The 18,035-nt window shown below is 32.4% G+C and overlaps 1 protein-coding gene across 2 annotated transcripts in view; it reads right to left on the bottom strand.

Annotated features, from left to right (window-relative positions):
* Positions 1-15,934, bottom strand: part of LOC139091473 (uncharacterized) — a 56,403-nt gene extending 40,469 nt beyond the window's left edge. For both annotated transcript variants that reach the window (XM_070641587.1, XM_070641590.1), the window contains exons 1-2: positions 15,346-15,934; positions 613-1,447 (exon numbers count right to left, since the gene is read on the bottom strand). The gene's annotated coding sequence lies outside the window, so the exon portion shown is untranslated. The remainder of the gene's footprint in view (positions 1-612; positions 1,448-15,345) is intronic.
* Positions 15,935-18,035: the final 2,101 nt, after the last annotated feature.

Below are 18,035 nucleotides of genomic sequence, written 5' to 3'. Positions count from 1 at the left end.
TAGAAGTTGTTGTTATTGGATGTTTGTTGCGAAATATGAATGAGAAGTTGGAAAAGTTAGAATATTATTCTGTCTGGCATTTCGGAAGTGACCGTTATTTTCAAATTTGAACATTAAAAAACCGTTGGAAATTTCAAAATGAAACTGACCGTTAGAAGTTCATGTCGAAATTAATTTCGAAGTAATTTAGAATATTCGAAATTAAATTCTAAGAATTTAAAATCAATTTCGAATTAATTCAAAGTATTCGAAACTAAATTCAATGCATTCGAATCTAATTTTGACAATACTCGAAACTAATTTCGAATTATTCGAACTAAAATGATGCAAACTCTAATCCAATCAATAACTAATCCCATAAATATAGAAAAGATCGATTAAGTCACTGAACTAGTCAGCAACACATCAAATATCAAATTTATCTAACATGTAATGCACATAAAAGAGTGAATAAAAATAAACCGTAATTAATGAATGCTGAGTTGACCTTTTCATTAATAATTACATGGCCTCCCCCATAGTGAGTGAAAGTCATCATCGGGATTTTATAATATTATGTATGCATATAGAGTGAAATATGTTCACATATAAATGTCGTTTTTTATGGCTCACCTTGTGTGAATTTTAATAAAATTTGAATTTTTTCGTGTTTCTTTCGAAAATGAAGAAGTGAAAAAAATTGTTTTGTTTTTGTTTTTGTTTTACTATTTCTTTCTTGTATGCTATTTGCAATTGAAATTTCCGCTACTATTATTGTATTGTATTCCAATGTCTATCCAGTTTCTCTCTGTTATAATGACGAATAAGACATAAACTTTCTTGCGTAATCCATTGCACTTTTGTGTATGTTTTCTTGTTTTGTTTATATTGTTTATTCACAAATAATTTTTTGTTTATTTCACTTATAAATTAGTTATAGTACACTATATGTGGGTATATATCAAGTTCTCATGATTTCACTCTCAAGAATTTGTAAATCTATCAACTAATAATTAACATTTTCTTCTTCTTTTTCTATAAGTTATGATGATCATAGCATATCATGTCTAATTCTATTGCAAATCGATTGTTTTTTAGGTCTTCCTATATCTATTTTTAACTTAGCACTTTACAATGTTATGTTGGATGTAAACAATCAGCATAAAAGCTTCAGCACTTCCACTTTCTGCTTCCAACACGATTAACTGTAGTTCAAAATGTTTTCTTGCGTTATTTAACTCTGATTATATGCTCAGAATACGTATACATTGAAGATGAAGAAGAAAATTAACTTTTTATATCCGTTAAATGCTCAGGAAACTTGATGGTTTATGTTTTGTTCTCATTCACTACACATGAATACACAACATACACACAACTCGAGACATAAAGATACACTTCACATATAATACACTTGATTCCAACAGTATCGTCACTCTGTTAATTAACTTGTCTTGAATTTTTGAATCTGAAATTGAATAAAAATAGAAAAATATTAATAAAAAGTTATCAGCAGCGGCAGAAATGTAAAGTGAAGAAAAAAAATTGAGTTCAGAAGTGATAATGGCAACATTTAGACATTAACACGAATTCAAAGCTTCATTTTATTCACTTGTTGACCCCAAAAAAAATTGTGAGTGAAGTATTGTGTACTCATAGTGCAAAATGTTATTATTCGTGACAGTAGGAAGGGTTTGTTATTTTTTCCTCTATTTTTATGTCTCTCACTCACTCACTCATTGAATATATATGGAAATGTGCTGTTGAATCCGCTTTTGTCTATTTTTTTCTTTCATTTCCAACAAAAAGTCAAATGAATGGATTTTATTTGATTTTCTAGTTATAAACAATCTATGAGCTTTAGAATTTACAGCTGGATGTAGTTAAACCTTCTAATGACATGTTCAAACAGTGCTTATCACACATTATAAGTGGGTTATTACTGTTTTGGATTTGAGATCCAGATAAATTTTCTATTAATCACTAGATTAGAGTTTTGGAAGTGATTCTAACGTCCGTCGTACTCAAAATAATCTTTAAAATATGGCAACAAGCTTTAAATGCTTCTTTTGTAGCTTTAAATACTTAATTTGTATCCCAAAAGTACAAAATTTGAAGATTAACCTCAAAAATTTTCAAACTTCCAGATCAATAATAAACAAATTAGCATATAAATATCCTTAGCCTCATTAGGACATGAAATTAGACATGCATGCATCAATTATTGACTGAAATCTCATGTTTTGATTTGATTTTGTTCCTCTCTGTTTGTTTTATTGTTTCAAAATATATTTTATGCATGGAAAATTTGTTGTTCTTGCAATTTTGCATGGTTGAATAATGCGGCAGCTTATATACAGAACCATTAAAGTCTTATGGAAACTAAAAATAAAGAACTCGCAGTTTAACTTGAACTTCTAGTGAATATAGGTCATGTTTGCTGTGTGCTTATCATGCAATTAATTCAACTATATCGGCAATTTTACGCTCATCGAAGGTGAGTTAAGGCATAGACAAAGATAAACTCATAAAGACATTAGTCCTTGCCATCCTCATTCATCATGTCATGATCTCATTATACAGTCAATAATGTTTGTGTATTCATCCTCCTTTTTTCAAACCTTTTATGACCATAAAAACAATTTTTCAGCATTCTTTTTTGTGGTCTGATTATTGTATTTACTTTGACCTAAATTTTCGTTCCATGTCAATGTGTGCATGTATATACATAATAAATAAATGTATTTTATTGCCTGTAATTATGCTTTCTTTTGGATTCTCTTCTCTGTGATGTCTCACAGATGGACATACAAAAAGCGACGATGAAATGAAAAATTGGGACATTTGATTGAATATTCATATATGCGTACGTAATCGATTTCACTTTCCTATGGATATACATACACTCAGTCTTTATACATTAATTCGATTGATGTTAGTTTTTGTGGTTTTTTTTTCAAGTCATTTTCTTTCTTTGTTGAATTAATGAATAAAGGGGGGTTGATGACAAGTGATGTCTAGCATACTGTATGGTCTGGCATAAATCGGATGGAATAACATACTTGAGTGAATAACATGATATAATGTGTAGTTAACAACTAGACCTTTGATCGACTAATGGCATTTTCTCGGAAATTTACCGTAAAATTTGGTATTGGTCGACCTTAGGTCTAGTAATATCTAGACATTATGTCAAGTTGTCGACTAGGGATACAGCAACAAGTTCCTTGAAAAACACTTTGCTTGATCAATGTTAAGGCAGATCCAGAACTAAGAATTATATGTGTCACAAGGCTAATCATGATGTTCGCCAATGAATCTTCCTCAAATTAACACCTGCTTCATAGTGAAATTCGAAGGATCCTGTTCCGATTGAGCAGGCTAAGATGAGCTGGACAGGCTATTAGAAGACCTCTAGAAGCTTCATTAAATAAGGTCTTTAAATTCGACCTTGTAGACGGTAAAAGAGCTCGTGGTCGACCAACTAACTCTTGAAAGGAAGCTATCGATAGAGACAGTATTGGAAATTGACAGACGGAAGCCAGCAATAGAGCCAACTTTAAGCGCCATCTAAGGCAAGCCATGAATCACAATAGATCTATCCAACCAGCAAAGTAGGTAACTAAACATGATCCAAGCAACTCAATTCCTCTACCTGCTTAAAAATTGAACAGCACATGTTAACAACTCCCCAAACAACTCATCATGTAGGACCTTTGTTATGTTTGTTGTTGTTATTGCATTCTTCATTAATGACCTCGCAGGTAAACTATTCCCACGAAACTATTTAGGTAAAGCCAGTCGAAAATCTAATTAGTAAATACAGTCACGATTCCAGTCATTTCTTAAGGATTTTAAAATTCAAAACTATGTTCGACAAAAAGATTAAAAATGATAATAAAAACGCCCAATGCATTTTATTTTGCGTTATTTTGTAAATTGATGCTTATTCAAAACAAGACGAGAATCTCTCTGACTGCTTCTTCTAATACATAAGCACATTGCCGCAAACTATTAAATGCTAATTTTTCAACGTTATTAAATTCACATTAATTTGAGTCTTTTTTCTCACTCTCTTACAAAATTTTTGTGTGTGTTAGTCACATACAGCCACAGACATGCTCATATAAAACTATACAAGTTTCATATTGGAAGCCTCAAGCATGACCTTCATTATAAAAATAAAAAAAAAATTGCAAAACGCGGTAAAAAAAATTGTATTTTGCATGTGTATTATGTACTTTTGCTTTGTTCATGTGACTGTATTGACTAACAGCTCACAAACTCAGGAGAGGAAAATAAGCAATAAGAAAAAACTTCGCAAAGTCTTTTCGACGCTACACAAAAAAATCTTATATTTGGTGCTTCAAGTAGCGAATTTTATCGAGTGGAATCATATTTTGTGCATGAAATTCTCACACTATTGAGATTATAGCTTCTTTATATATATTTGGGACAGAAGATGAGAAGGAAGGAGATCGCTAAATGCAGGAATACTGAAAATGACTTCAGTCGCTCATGTAATTTATGACACAATTTATGCAAAGATTGCGAATAATTTTCACAATTGTGTATGGCAGGGGTGGGCAACCTTTGGGTCGTGACACACCAGGATATGCCATGATCCGCATACTGGGTGCGGTTTCGATCAAGGTTAACTACTAAGGTGTGCCGAGAGAATTAAAAGAATGGCCAAAAATGCCATGATGGTTTCGATCAGCGCTTATGACCAAAATATCCCAAAAATAAAATATTGTCCACAACTGCCATGGTTGGCAACCTGTGTGTCGCGGCACACTAGATAGTGCCAGAAACCGTATATCGTGTACGGTTTCAATCGAGGCTTACCATCATTGTGTGCTCAAATATAAAAGAAGACATGTGCCAAGATGGGCAACCTGTCTTCCGCGGTACATTAAGAAATGTCAAGAACCATACAACGTGTACGGTTTCGATCGACGCCAATTACTAAGGTGTGCCGGAACAAAAAGATTGCCCACACTGCTATATGATAATACGTCGACGTTTGTTTTTGTATGTCTACACATAATGCTGCAACATAATTGATGATATCATATGGATTTATGTTTTTTATGGATTTATATGAGAATTTGACTCGAGGGATTCGATTTGTGAGTGTTTACGGTCGATTTTTATCAGATTTAGTTCAAAATACATAAGAATGTTATCGATGGTTATGAGCTTGTTTTACGTGAGGGATATCAAAAAACCGAACACAAAAATAAAAATTGAGGTCAAGTGATACATACATAACCTCAATAAATGGCTTGAAATATTAATGGCATTTTTGCTTCAAAAACCAAGATAAATGCTTTAAAAAATGTTTTTAAAAAATTAATGAGCACTGAGCATTCCCATACTCAATCATGAACCTGAGCTGACATTATTAATCACCAAAAGAGTCTCATCTTTATTACACAAATCATTCACTTTAGGAACGACAAGAAACAAAACAAGTTCACGTCAAGGCAAACAATATTTTTTTTTGTGTATTTCGTATATCCAATTCACAGGTCATTCTACTCTCAATTTGAATTCGTTAGGAACATGGGAAAAATCGATACTTGATTGTATATGAATGAATAGAATGTTTTTGTTAGTGATTATGCTAAGAATGGGGATAAATTTGTGTTAATTACGTCATAATACAGAATACGTTCCTTATCGTTGTGTACTGTATGTACTTACATACTAGAAAAAAGTATTCACTAAATTACGTGTTAACAATAAAATAATTGCGGTTGCATTAAAATTATGAATAAGTAATGAGTCAATTACAAATGACGTCTGTGAATTTGCTGGGTTTTAATGACTTTTATGAACTTTACGGCAGTGCTAGTCGAAGTGTTGTTGATAGTCTATGACAGTGTTGTACAAGCTTTTCTGTGCCATGGCACATCTTAAACTCTAAGGTTTTGAGATAAGCCACGATCAATGCCAAGGTTCATGCCATTTCCAAAAAGTGGCAAACGAATGTGTCGCAGCACACAGTTTGGACAACACTGGTCTAACAGAAAAAAACTGCTTTCAGAGTGGGATTCGAACCAACGAGTGAGATTCGAACCAACGAGCGAGATTCGAACCAACGCCCTTCAAGTTCCGAACGCATGATTCTGAACATCCTTGACCAATGAGTTGTCAGGGACTATTTAACTGTATGACAATGTGTCATATATAAATGAATCACTAAAAAGGTCATTGCATGAATCTCATTCCAACAACTATGCATAATGACTCAAATTCCTACCCGAATGGACAGGTTTTTACTTGACTGCCAGCTGTATGTCTGGTTTAAAGAACGATAAAACACATCCAGACAACATTCGCTAATCTTAGAACTAGACTTACAGCTGGTCAAGTAAGTCTTTGCCCATTTAGGTCAGGAATCTAGATATTATTCTGTTGCTCTTTCTCAATTCAGCTCTAAATCTTCCACATCCACCTTTAAACCTTCCACATCATTTCTAAACAGCCCCACACTTCTCAGTTCAACTACAGACGCAAATCTTAATGATAATGACTTATTACTTCTCTCTTAAAATTAGCTAATTACCATATTTTTTTAAGGAGCTTTTACATTGAGAACTTACACATGTATGTGCTTCATGTTCAATGAACTATCATCAATCGGCATTTTGTCCACTTACAAAATAAGTCATTTACTTCTGGTATGAGATAAGTACTATCTTGAAAAATATCTGAACTAAAAAAACCTACGGAAAATACGTACGCGGAAGTAAAAATTCAAAATCAAAAAATTAACAAGTTGCTTTATTTAAACTCGAAAATTGCGATAACGAATGAGATAAAAAATGTGGAAATAGACATCGTAAATTTAATAGATGAGGAAATTTTGTGGATCATTAAATAAGTTATTTGGTGCTTCTGCTTCCGTTGAGGAGTGTGTCGGGAATATTCATGCATTTTAGTGGTAATTATTGACATTAATTGGAGGATGAGGAGATCCAGACACTTTGGAATGAGGATGAGTGCTTCTGATTTGAGGTTAGGGATTTTGGATGTCATATTTGGGAATGGATTAGTCTATGGGATTTATTGATGGACTTTACTATGGATTTGGAGTCGATATGACTTTATTATAGGGTTCTTCCATAACTGTAAGCCTGCAGACAAAAGACGCAAGCCTGGAGTCTAGTAGAAACTGTAAGGTACAGTCTTATGCAGACCTGGGCATCTAAAATGTAGGTAATACTAGCTTGTGGTTCTTGTACGAATCCTGGTTCTGGCTGTTATGTTAGGAACTTCAAATTGCCGGTCCAACACTCTTCCCTCTACCCTACCAAGCTGGTACAACTCCCTGTCACAACTCTTTGTCATGAGTGTACAAAATCAAATGACCAAGAATGTCCACAACGAAATAAATAATGCGCTGTTCATATCCATTTGCACCTGTATGATAATCATTCATACTTTTTTTTATATTTTCTGTCAGTTCAACAATCTCAAAACATTTTTAATTGTGCTAGTAAATATGCCTATGTAGTCATTATATCATTGGATGACTATAATCATCTTCATGCCAGTTGCCAGACATGAATACATGAAGAATTACAATTGATATTAACTCTTTTTTCACATTGTGCCATATTTTCGTGCATTAAGTAAGGTGAATGAAATAATAAAGTTCATTGAATTTCCGAACTATAAGCTTTACAGCCATTCATATCCTTTAATACTTTTGTCACACAAAAATGTCGATGGATAATTTAATTTAAGTACATTCATAGACTAAAGCGATTAAAAAAATACAGCAAGTAGCATAATGACAATAAATCGCAATGGAAATAAGGATGAACAGCATAAAAAAATATGGAAATGAATATTATTTCACAATCTGATTCGCTTTAAATGCTCGAGGGTGGGAAGCATGATTTCATCTGATGATGAAATGATGACGATGACTGAAAGGATGCAAGGCTTCATTTCTGAATATTTAAATATTCCGATTTATATTCAAAGCAATCAGTTCCGAAGGAATATTTCGAATTATGCAAACATAAATGCGTGTGTAATCCACCCACGTGCTTGTGCTATACTCGAGTTATTTTAAGGACTTTTTTTTTCCTCGTGATGAGAGATATTCTAACATTTCAAGGTGGATAAGTTAGAGTCTAACCTTGAATGTTTTTTTTTTGTTATGTCTCGTAAGTTCTAGTGATATTTTACTTCACTTTGGTTTGTCATTGGATCTGATGTTCATATTTTGTGGGTGGATTCTAGTTTTACTTGCTAATCCAAGGTCACACACAATTCTTAACTAATGCTGCTCTGGGATAGCTTTCTATAGCTATTTGACTTAGGCATCATCAACTATACTTTCGATACATTCCAAAAATACTAGAAAATACTAGGACAGGCTAGAGCTTGACTTCAGTATATTCACTTTTGCTTGATTCTACATATGCTGGTCGCCCGTCATCATAGTGGCTGTGATATTAGGAATCCTTGTCATATCAACAGCACTTTATGTATTCTCATTGAGAATTCGGCCTCTGGTGAGAATCGAACCCACTTCTTCACAATACAGAAGACTTAAGACAGTTTTATTTGATCGAGTATGCTACATAACCACTCGACCACAGATGCCTAGCCCTTGCACTGACAGATTAACCAACATAAGCCTCTCTACCCCAAATTCCACTCATCTCCAATACCACAACTTCATAAAATATTAAATATGCAAATTGCATCCGGATGAAATTCCAAATGTTCAGATATGTTAACGACCTAATATACCAGGATGACATGAGCTTCATAAGTACGAAAAGAAAATATTGTCATCTACAGTATGACTAAGAAATTACGTCTCACAAAATGAATATTGATTTGTGAATGTCACGGTCAATACTGTCATTCATTCTTCAACATAGGTCTAGATTTCGCGAATAAAAATGACACAATGGACATGCTATAACAATGTCAATTAGAAATAAAAATAAAAATGAGCGAACGTCACGAAAATGACACAATTGCTTTATATGCAAATTTCATCAAATTCTCTGAACGCATAAAAAAATAATTTTCTTTATTATTCAATTTAAAAAGAGTTTTTCTTCATTGCCATCGACCTCGTGCATGACATTTTTCACACTGTGCAATGAGTGGTGCACACATTAAAGTGAAAACGAATGATACAATGGCTAGAAGGTAACATAAATAAAAAAATAAAATATATATATTTTCTCCCTATATGGATGCTCATGTTGGCAATGATTTATCATTGTCTCCTCGCTATGAACAAAGTTGCGAAATGTACTCGACCTTATCGGGAGAATTCAGCGCATTTTTGGTCTAGCGATCACGATTCTCTCTTAATCTTGAGGAAGAACCGACCAAAAAAACAAGATCCAGTAAACTCCAAATCATTTTCTATTCAAATTATAAGAATTAACGATTTTTTAAAATTCAAATATTTAAACGGGCGCTAAAAATTCAAATTACTTCAAAGCAACGCTTTAAAAATGTTTTGTCTTGTTTATAAAATGAAAAATCATTAATTATCGTGCATTCAGATACTTTACCGCTTGCAGACCTAGCGATAAGCCAGTAACTCAATAGAATTTAGCTAATGCTTCAAATCCAGACTCTCTACGAAGTCTAAATGCCGAGATCTCATCCTTTTTCTAGCCAACCGAACAAATTGCTGTATTAAGCTGCCCTTTTCTTCAAAACTGCACTAAAAACAGCACTGGACGTAAAATAAAAAACACGCTACATATCGATTCAGAAACGTGAATAAATTTTAATGCACATTCGATTTCAGTTTCTCTTTGCTGTTATTTCATTTAAAATTTCCGCAATATTTTTTTTTAATGCATAACACGAAAAGTAGAAAGAACGATGGAAATACTTCACGAATCATCAACATGGCACCAAAAAAGAGTAAAAAAACAGAATACAGAAAATGTACCGTTAACATTTGTGGATGAAAGTCATGATTCTTTGTTATCGTCTCTCTCTGTCTCCCTCCGTTCGTTTTCCTGTTCTTACCTCCATTCTTTCTGTCTCGAAACGAAACAAAAACATCAACATAATGTAAGCGCGCGAGACAATTGGAAAAACTTTAGTTTCTTCTTGTTGTTACTAAGGCGACTAAACCGATAGTAAAGGAAGGAATGAAGAAGAATTAACAGCAAAAATAAAGGAATTTAAGCTTTGTTGATGGGGGTTTATGGGTCAAGAACCTTATAGAAATAACCTTTAGCCATGCACGGAATCAGAATGCTCACAGATTTTTCCCATGAGTCAATGACTTTATAAGAAACTTTTCACTTCCGTTTTGTTTTGTCCCTTCTTGATGAAACATTCTGTGAAGCTCTTTCAAATGACTTGCTACGTACAATAAAATCACATTTATCTTCTGCAAACAATCTTAAAGTTGAATTTGGATTAAATAATCCTTTAAAACCAGTTTCATTATTTATATTTTTTAAGGCATGCCTTAACATGTCTATTTCATTTCTTCTTATTTTTGTTACCTTCAAATATACAAATGGTGCTCATAAATACAGCGGTTCTTAATGGTTATTAAAATTTGAACTCGAATCGAAGCAACCTGATACGAATGAAGATTTTCTAGTAAGCACAAAGTCAGGCAAGTAAGACTAAACCGTAAATCTGTTCATTATTGCGCATTCTCTGGAGCAATTTTACAGGAATTGAGGTAGGCTGAATCCAAACTGTAATTCGTACGTAAAATTTTTGCGCTTCTGTATTCGCAAACAGCAACACTCATTTCATGCCAAATTTTTGTTTTTCATTTGTATGGGAACCGAAATTATTTTGAGGTATGGCAACGAGAGAAAAGAGAATAATAATTAAAAACAAATGCCAAACAGAACAGCATAAAAATTAGTTGAATAATGAAATAAAAGAGAGTGAGCAAATCGCAGTCGTAAATCATCATTTTTTTCCTTTTTTCAAAATTGTACACAACGACTGTAATTTTTTATTGTTTGGTGCTGCTGTTGATGCTGTTTTGTGTCCAAAATAAATAAAAAAATTCTATGACTTTAATGTATTCTTTTCGTGCCTTTTTCTAGTTGATTTAATGGCACGACTAGAAATGTTTTGAGACGGATTGATGTTATTCTGGGTTAGGTTCGAATATTATGAAGATATCAAGCTTTTGTGATCTGTATTTGCTGATTAATTCTTTTATATTTGATTTTACATATTCAACGGATTTATTTGATTTGAATTTAATCATATTTTTGTATTTTGAACTTCAAAACCTTACGAATTCTGAAATTTCATAGCTTTAGCCCCTTTTTTACAGAATTTCCTCTCAGTTTATTTTAAAAGACGAAAACAAACAATTTAAGAAGGAATTACCTATAACAAACGTTCTTGAGCTTAATTAAAGGATACACAAGCAGATGTAGTCATCCAACCTACTCAACTGGTATCATACTTGCAAAGGATTCAAAATTTCCATCACTAATCACTCCACCTTGCTCAAACTATCCTCCAAGAGATAGAGAGGTCATGAATATTAAAAACTGTAAGTTGCTCACTTTACATAAACTTTAATTAGCAATTTCCTTTTGTACAGCCATAAAATTGTATAAAAAATGAGAGTTTTGCCTGAAACGAACTTTATTTTTTTCTAGAAAGTAAGGCTGGACATTTTGAGAATACGAAAGGTCACGAAGCATTTTTCCTGAATGCATTCTATGGCAACGAAAATAATCTGATGTTTATGGTCTGATCTGATTGATTTTTTTCCATCTTTACTAAGCTTATTGCTGAAAACAAGTTTTTAAAATGGAATTTTGCAATAAAATCCCATAAAAATGTTGTGGATTTAACAAGTTTCAGTTATTCTAAGAATTTTTTATTATCTTTTCAACCTTTTTAAGTATTTACGAGTTTGATATCGAATCGCAATGTTGAACTTTACGACTCAGCATTTCTATACTGCTATTTGATAATGTCAATGATATACGCAATACCATTAACTATATAAATAATATTTAATAATTTATTATTTTACATCAACACGCGGCATGATATGATAATTATTTTCTGGTCAGGTGCATAACGTGAATGCAGCTTATACATTTTATTCTTACTAGTTTTCATTATATAATCTGGTTGTGGATGTTGATTTTTACGAGATATGGAAGAACTGATGGAGAAGTTTTCTATGAATTAAGTTGCATAGCTTAAGGTTTAATGTCGGATATAAAGTATTAAATTGTATCAAAATGAAGTTGTAAACAGATGAAATTTCATAATCAGAGTTTGATATCTGATTCTGGAAAGGGGACACAGAAGTTATGAAAGTAATTTGAAACATTGTTTCTATTTTGACCGGAATTGCCTAGAATCTTGCATCTTTGGGAATTGTTCTTTTGGATCAGATAAAATAAGCTTGAAGATGACTGGGATGCTTATATTAAGCAATTCATACCGAGTTGTAATAACGTTCATTTGAGATTTGAATAATATTTATTTTATATAGTTGAAAACCCCTTTTCATATAAAAGTTCATTCTGTTTTTGAACTTCGAAGAATAAACATCAAGGAAGTCGTTTTAATTAAACTACAATTACCACAATTACAAAAGAAGCATAAAATGCAACGATATTCAAGTGAATGTCGATCGAGTCTACATTCCAACCTAAAGTTAATAGCCATCATCATTATCAGCTCCTTCCCAAACTTAACCACAATCAGTTTACAATTAAAATTTCATAAAATTGCAAATTATCACTATGACTAACTTTTTTCATGTCTACACTCAATTTTAAAATGTTTTCAGAACTCCTTTGAATCACTCATCATGCATAAAATTATTCCTATAATTAGATGTAATACCTTTCCATAGAATTACCTTGTTCTCATGTCTCTAACAACTAAAGAAGAGCCTTTGACATGAAAATAAGTTACTAACTTAATTTCAGCTATTGAATACTAAACATAATACAGCCATTAGCATACGTCCAATTAAGTAAGACATCAGAATGTTTTTTTCGCAAAAAAGCCAACTCGGAAATATGCGAAAAAAATTTGTTCATGACACTTTTGGGGTAATTTGAAAGTGATGTCAGGGAATTTTGTGTTATTGGCATGCTTGCGCATGTAGAATCTACGTACTGCATGTTCATGTTGCATACAGACTTGCAGTTTTTGGCTAAAACTTAGAACTTTGGATCTTCTGGCACGAACCAACTTTAGAATCCATTGACATCATTATCAAACGATCCCTTAGCCATAAAGATAGAGAATGCACGATAAGCAAGTAACAGAGGCATGGAAAGGAAAAAAATAGAAAGTTTTTCGCTGTTTATAGCTATAAACAACAATTTCAAATCAACAACAACAACGAAATGATTTTTTTGTTGTTTTCGAAGAGAAAGTGCAGTGAAAAAAAAACCCAGCAATACAAACGATTCATCGCTATGTGAACGAATTTCATACATAACATGGCTCAGGGGTTCCGAAAAATACCGAACAAGAAGAAGATGTGGAAGAGATGAAAAAAGAGAGTAAAATAAATTAATTATAATATTTTTTTGGCCTCCCATTTTCTCGTTCATAGAAATATGAATTTTTGAATAGATGCATGATGTCATGAGTGTGACTTCATAACCCAGAAATCAGGCAGCGTCTCTAAAGTCACGAAATAATAAAAAATAATTCAATACTTGAATGGCCACACGCGTTGCTAAATCGTGCAAAGTGCTCAAATAATAAAAACAAGATCAACAAAAGTTTTGCTTATGAAAAGGCACTAAGTAGCGACGGAAAGTAAGGCATAAAATATTCCCCAAAAAAATAAAAGAAATTTCAATTTAAAATCAATATTAACAGTGGGAATCAGCAAATGGAATTGAAAAGTAATTGTGATTATTTTATGATAGCGCATTTTGCACAATTGGAACTTGAAACGTGTCGGGTAGACGATGAAACGATTTCTGTCAGACAAAAGCACTTTAATAATTTTTTAAAATACGCGTTTATGAATTCTTTTTTGACTTCCATGCGGGCAAAAACGTGTTTTGTGTCGAATTTTCTGGTTGCGATTAAATCAAGTTTCAAGTACACTTTTGTGTTTTAAGCAATTTTTGAGTTTTGAGCTAGCTACTCCCGAGCAACATGAATTAAAATTGCTCCATGTGACAGCTACATCGAGGCGACATCTTTTTGACGTTGATCCCGAACAACATTAATTGAAAAGTGGGTTTGTGGCAGCAACATGAAGGCGACATCCATGTGACGTGAATTTCGAGTGACACAAATGAAGTAGGCTCTGCCATTGCAGCTAATAAGTTAGTGAGCAACCTTTTTTATGCCATGGCAGAACTCGATGGTGAGGCTCAACCGAAGGCGCACTCAATATACGGTTCATTGCATTTTCTAGAAATTTCGGATTCACATTAGTGTGTCGCACCACAAAGATTGTTCACTAAGTAACCAAAGAAGCACATAACTTGATGTTGTGAAAAAGGTTCACTCACGAATCCATGAAAGCTTTGTCATGGCTGCAAATAGCTTCTACCTTCATTTGATTACATATGGGTTCCACGCGGCTCCCAAACGTAGGAACGGCTATTTAATATTAATACAATCATTCATTACAAGTTTCGTCGCGGAAGAAGACTGAATTCTTCATCAAGGCTATTCCATTTAATTCGATCGAATGAAAAAATGTGTCCGTGACACAAAAATTCATCGTGAAGTCTTTTCATTTGTGTCGCTCGGGTCAGTTACACAACTGTCGTGTGTTGTCCACTTTTGTTGCGAAAAGTTTCACAGAATTATTCAGACAAGCTGAGAAAATTGCACATAAAGAAGTCCATTCATGTGACTTGTAATTGAATTTAACCCTAACTGACAATATTCATAGCAAGGTATATGTTTAGATGTATGTATATTGGGGGAGTGAGGATTGACATCCCCCAGACATGCAGGAATAAAAAAATTGTTGGAAATAAAGAAGAAGCAGCAGCAGCAGATATCTCACAGTTTCATAGATCATTCAACCCAATGAGGGTTATTATTATTGTTATTATACACAGTAAAGTCATTCCATAAGATCCCAGTGTCTATACACACAAAAAAGAATGATCTGAACGACTGAAAAGTTCAAGGACTTTCACATTTTCATTTCCATCCACACCACATGCATATTTATTTTAAAGAAAAATTATTGTCAATCATAAGGAACGAGAACTGACATTTTTGTTGTTGTTGTTGTCTCAAATTGAGTCACAATGTATTGAGGCAGGAACAATCACGAAAGTATTTATATTTTGCACAATATGAGTCGTCGAGCTTCGAATTCGTATAAAATAAAGTAAGAATAATTTTAAATACCTTGAACAGTAACTAATAAATCCACAAATTGAGTCTATCCTTAAATGTGTATAAGTAATTATACTTTTTATATATCGCAAGATGCACTTAAAATTTTTACATTTTTTTTTTTATTTTTAGCTTAACTTAAATAATTATTTTTTATATTATATATACGAAATCCACGTCACTGATTTCCAATTCTTTTCACAGTCTTTACTTGCTTTACTTCTTTTTTTTCTCTTTTTTTAAAAAATTTTACTTCTTTTTCTTATTCCACTCTGTATTTTTTTTTTTTTTTTTTTGCAACGGTAAACTTTAAAATAATTTTTTTTTTATTCAGTTATTTTTATTCAAAGAAAATTTTTTTTTCCTCTCTTTTCCATCACTCAGGCATTGAAAAAAAGAAATTTCACAAAATTCACGACTTTACTTCCTTTACTACAAAGATTTTAAATAAAATAATTAAAAACACACATTCGACTAATTTAAAAACAAAAAAAAAATAATCACTGATGGATGTTGCACGTTTTTAGGGTCAAGGGTTATGACTCTAGAGAAGCAATTAAGATGCAGTTAAACCTTTTTTTTTATGACTTCACAAGTCGAGTGCTCTTTCTCTACTGAATTTAATTTTATGAGAAATATTGTGACTTAGTCATGAGAAACTTAACTTTTTGGGAGAGAATCTCTCACAACTTCATGCTGCTCTGAGAGAATCACTTTATTGTTGGGTTACAGACATATCGCCCAAGTTCCTCTCCGAAATTTATCCGAATACCCAGCACAATTTTCATTCTGTTGTGGCACATTTTGTTTGAAGAAGAACATTTCATCTATTGGATGATGCTTTAATGTCAGAAGTCATAGGAATCTACAGTTTGATATTGAATACACCTACCTAACATTTTTTTTTGCATATAAGGTGTGATTATTTATTTATGTTGCTGCTGACTCTTCCTTTGACCTTTAAACATTTTTTTATTTTATATTTAAATTGCCAAAGGATTTAGACTTATAGGCATGACTGGTTTGCCACGAGCGACATAAAACAGATGGAGGATGTCCATATTGAGCAGTGTTGGTTAAACTGTGTGTTGAGGCACACACGTATCAATATTTTCAGAAATGCCATGAACTGCGTACCATGTGTGACTGTGACTTACCACATAAGTGTGCCGTGTCACGAAAAAGTTTGGGTAACACTGGCATAAAGACCTTGTGTCGCTTGGGTACATAAATATGGATGAACGATGTTTTTGGATGTATTTTGAGGGTATGATAAATTTTGTGGGAAAATTTTCAAATTTGTCTGATTATTAATGCCTGTAATAAGTCTCTTTTATGATGATATACAGATAGAACTCTACATTTTTGCAAAACCAGCTACAAAGTAGATATATTCAGAACTTTTATGCAGTGAGCCTTAATTTGCATTCAATAGCTTTTATTTATTTCATATATTTCCTGGAAAAATGACGGAAAAAAACTGAAAAATAAAGTCAATTAATTGCAATTGAATTTAGCGTTTTTTGCTGGAAATTTGTAATAAATCTTTAATTAACTTTAAGAATTTTAAACTGGACAATTCAAATGTTGTCATAATTTTACGAATGATGTGTGTGATGGTTGCTGCTAGGGCTTGCAATCAGAAGAAATACCTAGTGTTGAGAACGCTCATTCAGTGTTTAAAAAGCAACGTAAGATCAAAATTCAAAAGAAATGTTCAAAATTGAACTTCGGGAGTTTTTGGCGGGAATATTTTAGTATAAAACGAAAAATTTCTTAGAGAAAAATTCTTTCGAGTTTGAATATTCAAGAAGAAAACATCTAAAGGAAAATAAAGTAAAATAATACTAAAAATACATAAAGATGTAAAGAGGTTTGAAGATTACTTTTATTAAAGGGGCAAGTTCCACAACGCAGATTTCAGTGCCTAGCACAAGAATTATCAAAATACTATTTAATCTCTTATACACACAACAAAGTAAATAAGAAAAGTCAACAAATTCCCATATTTGAAATAAAATAAAATAAATAATTCCTCAATTAAAAACAAACCCCATGAGTCACATCAATTAATTATCTAATAAGAAAACAATTTATCAGAAAACATATCAGCATTGAAAAGAGCAACAAAATAATTTTCTTATAAGAATCATTCTGGGGATTTCTAGTCTTTAATATGAGTGGGAGAGTTTTTGTAGTGTATGGGCATTGTGATTTTTAGTGAGAGATCGCGAGAGAGAATACAAAAATATTCAAGTATAGAGGAAGAGAGAAAAACACGTGAGTGTAAGTATGAGATGAAAAATATAATTTTAAGTCTTACAAATTCTTTTTTCAAAGGAATAATTTACAGATTATTTTTCGGAATATTTCATTTGCATTGAATTCATTCTGCACAAATTTTTATGATAAAAAGGTTTGATTGGATATGCTAGTTCCTTGTGTGAAGTGGAAAATCAAAGGTTGCTATGATAATTTCATATTTTGATGAATTTTTAAGTAAATTTGGTCAAAAAAGTTCAAAAATTGAACAAAGACATTCAAAAATTGAACTAAAAAATTCAAATTTTTATCCGTTATTTAACGGTCATTTATTAAAATGCCAAATAATTTGCATAAATTCATGAAAATAATGAACGTTGTGCTTACAGTCACGAAAATTCACTTCACGGGTGAAAGTTGAGTCTTTTCTCTCATTTTTG

The sequence above is a fragment of the Chironomus tepperi genome, unplaced genomic scaffold (assembly GCF_022539635.2).
Source record: "Chironomus tepperi strain 1889 unplaced genomic scaffold, CSIRO-AGI_Ctep_v1 contig_244, whole genome shotgun sequence".
Lineage (NCBI taxonomy): Eukaryota > Metazoa > Arthropoda > Insecta > Diptera > Chironomidae > Chironomus > Chironomus tepperi.
This window is presented reverse-complemented; position numbering and strand designations above follow the sequence as displayed.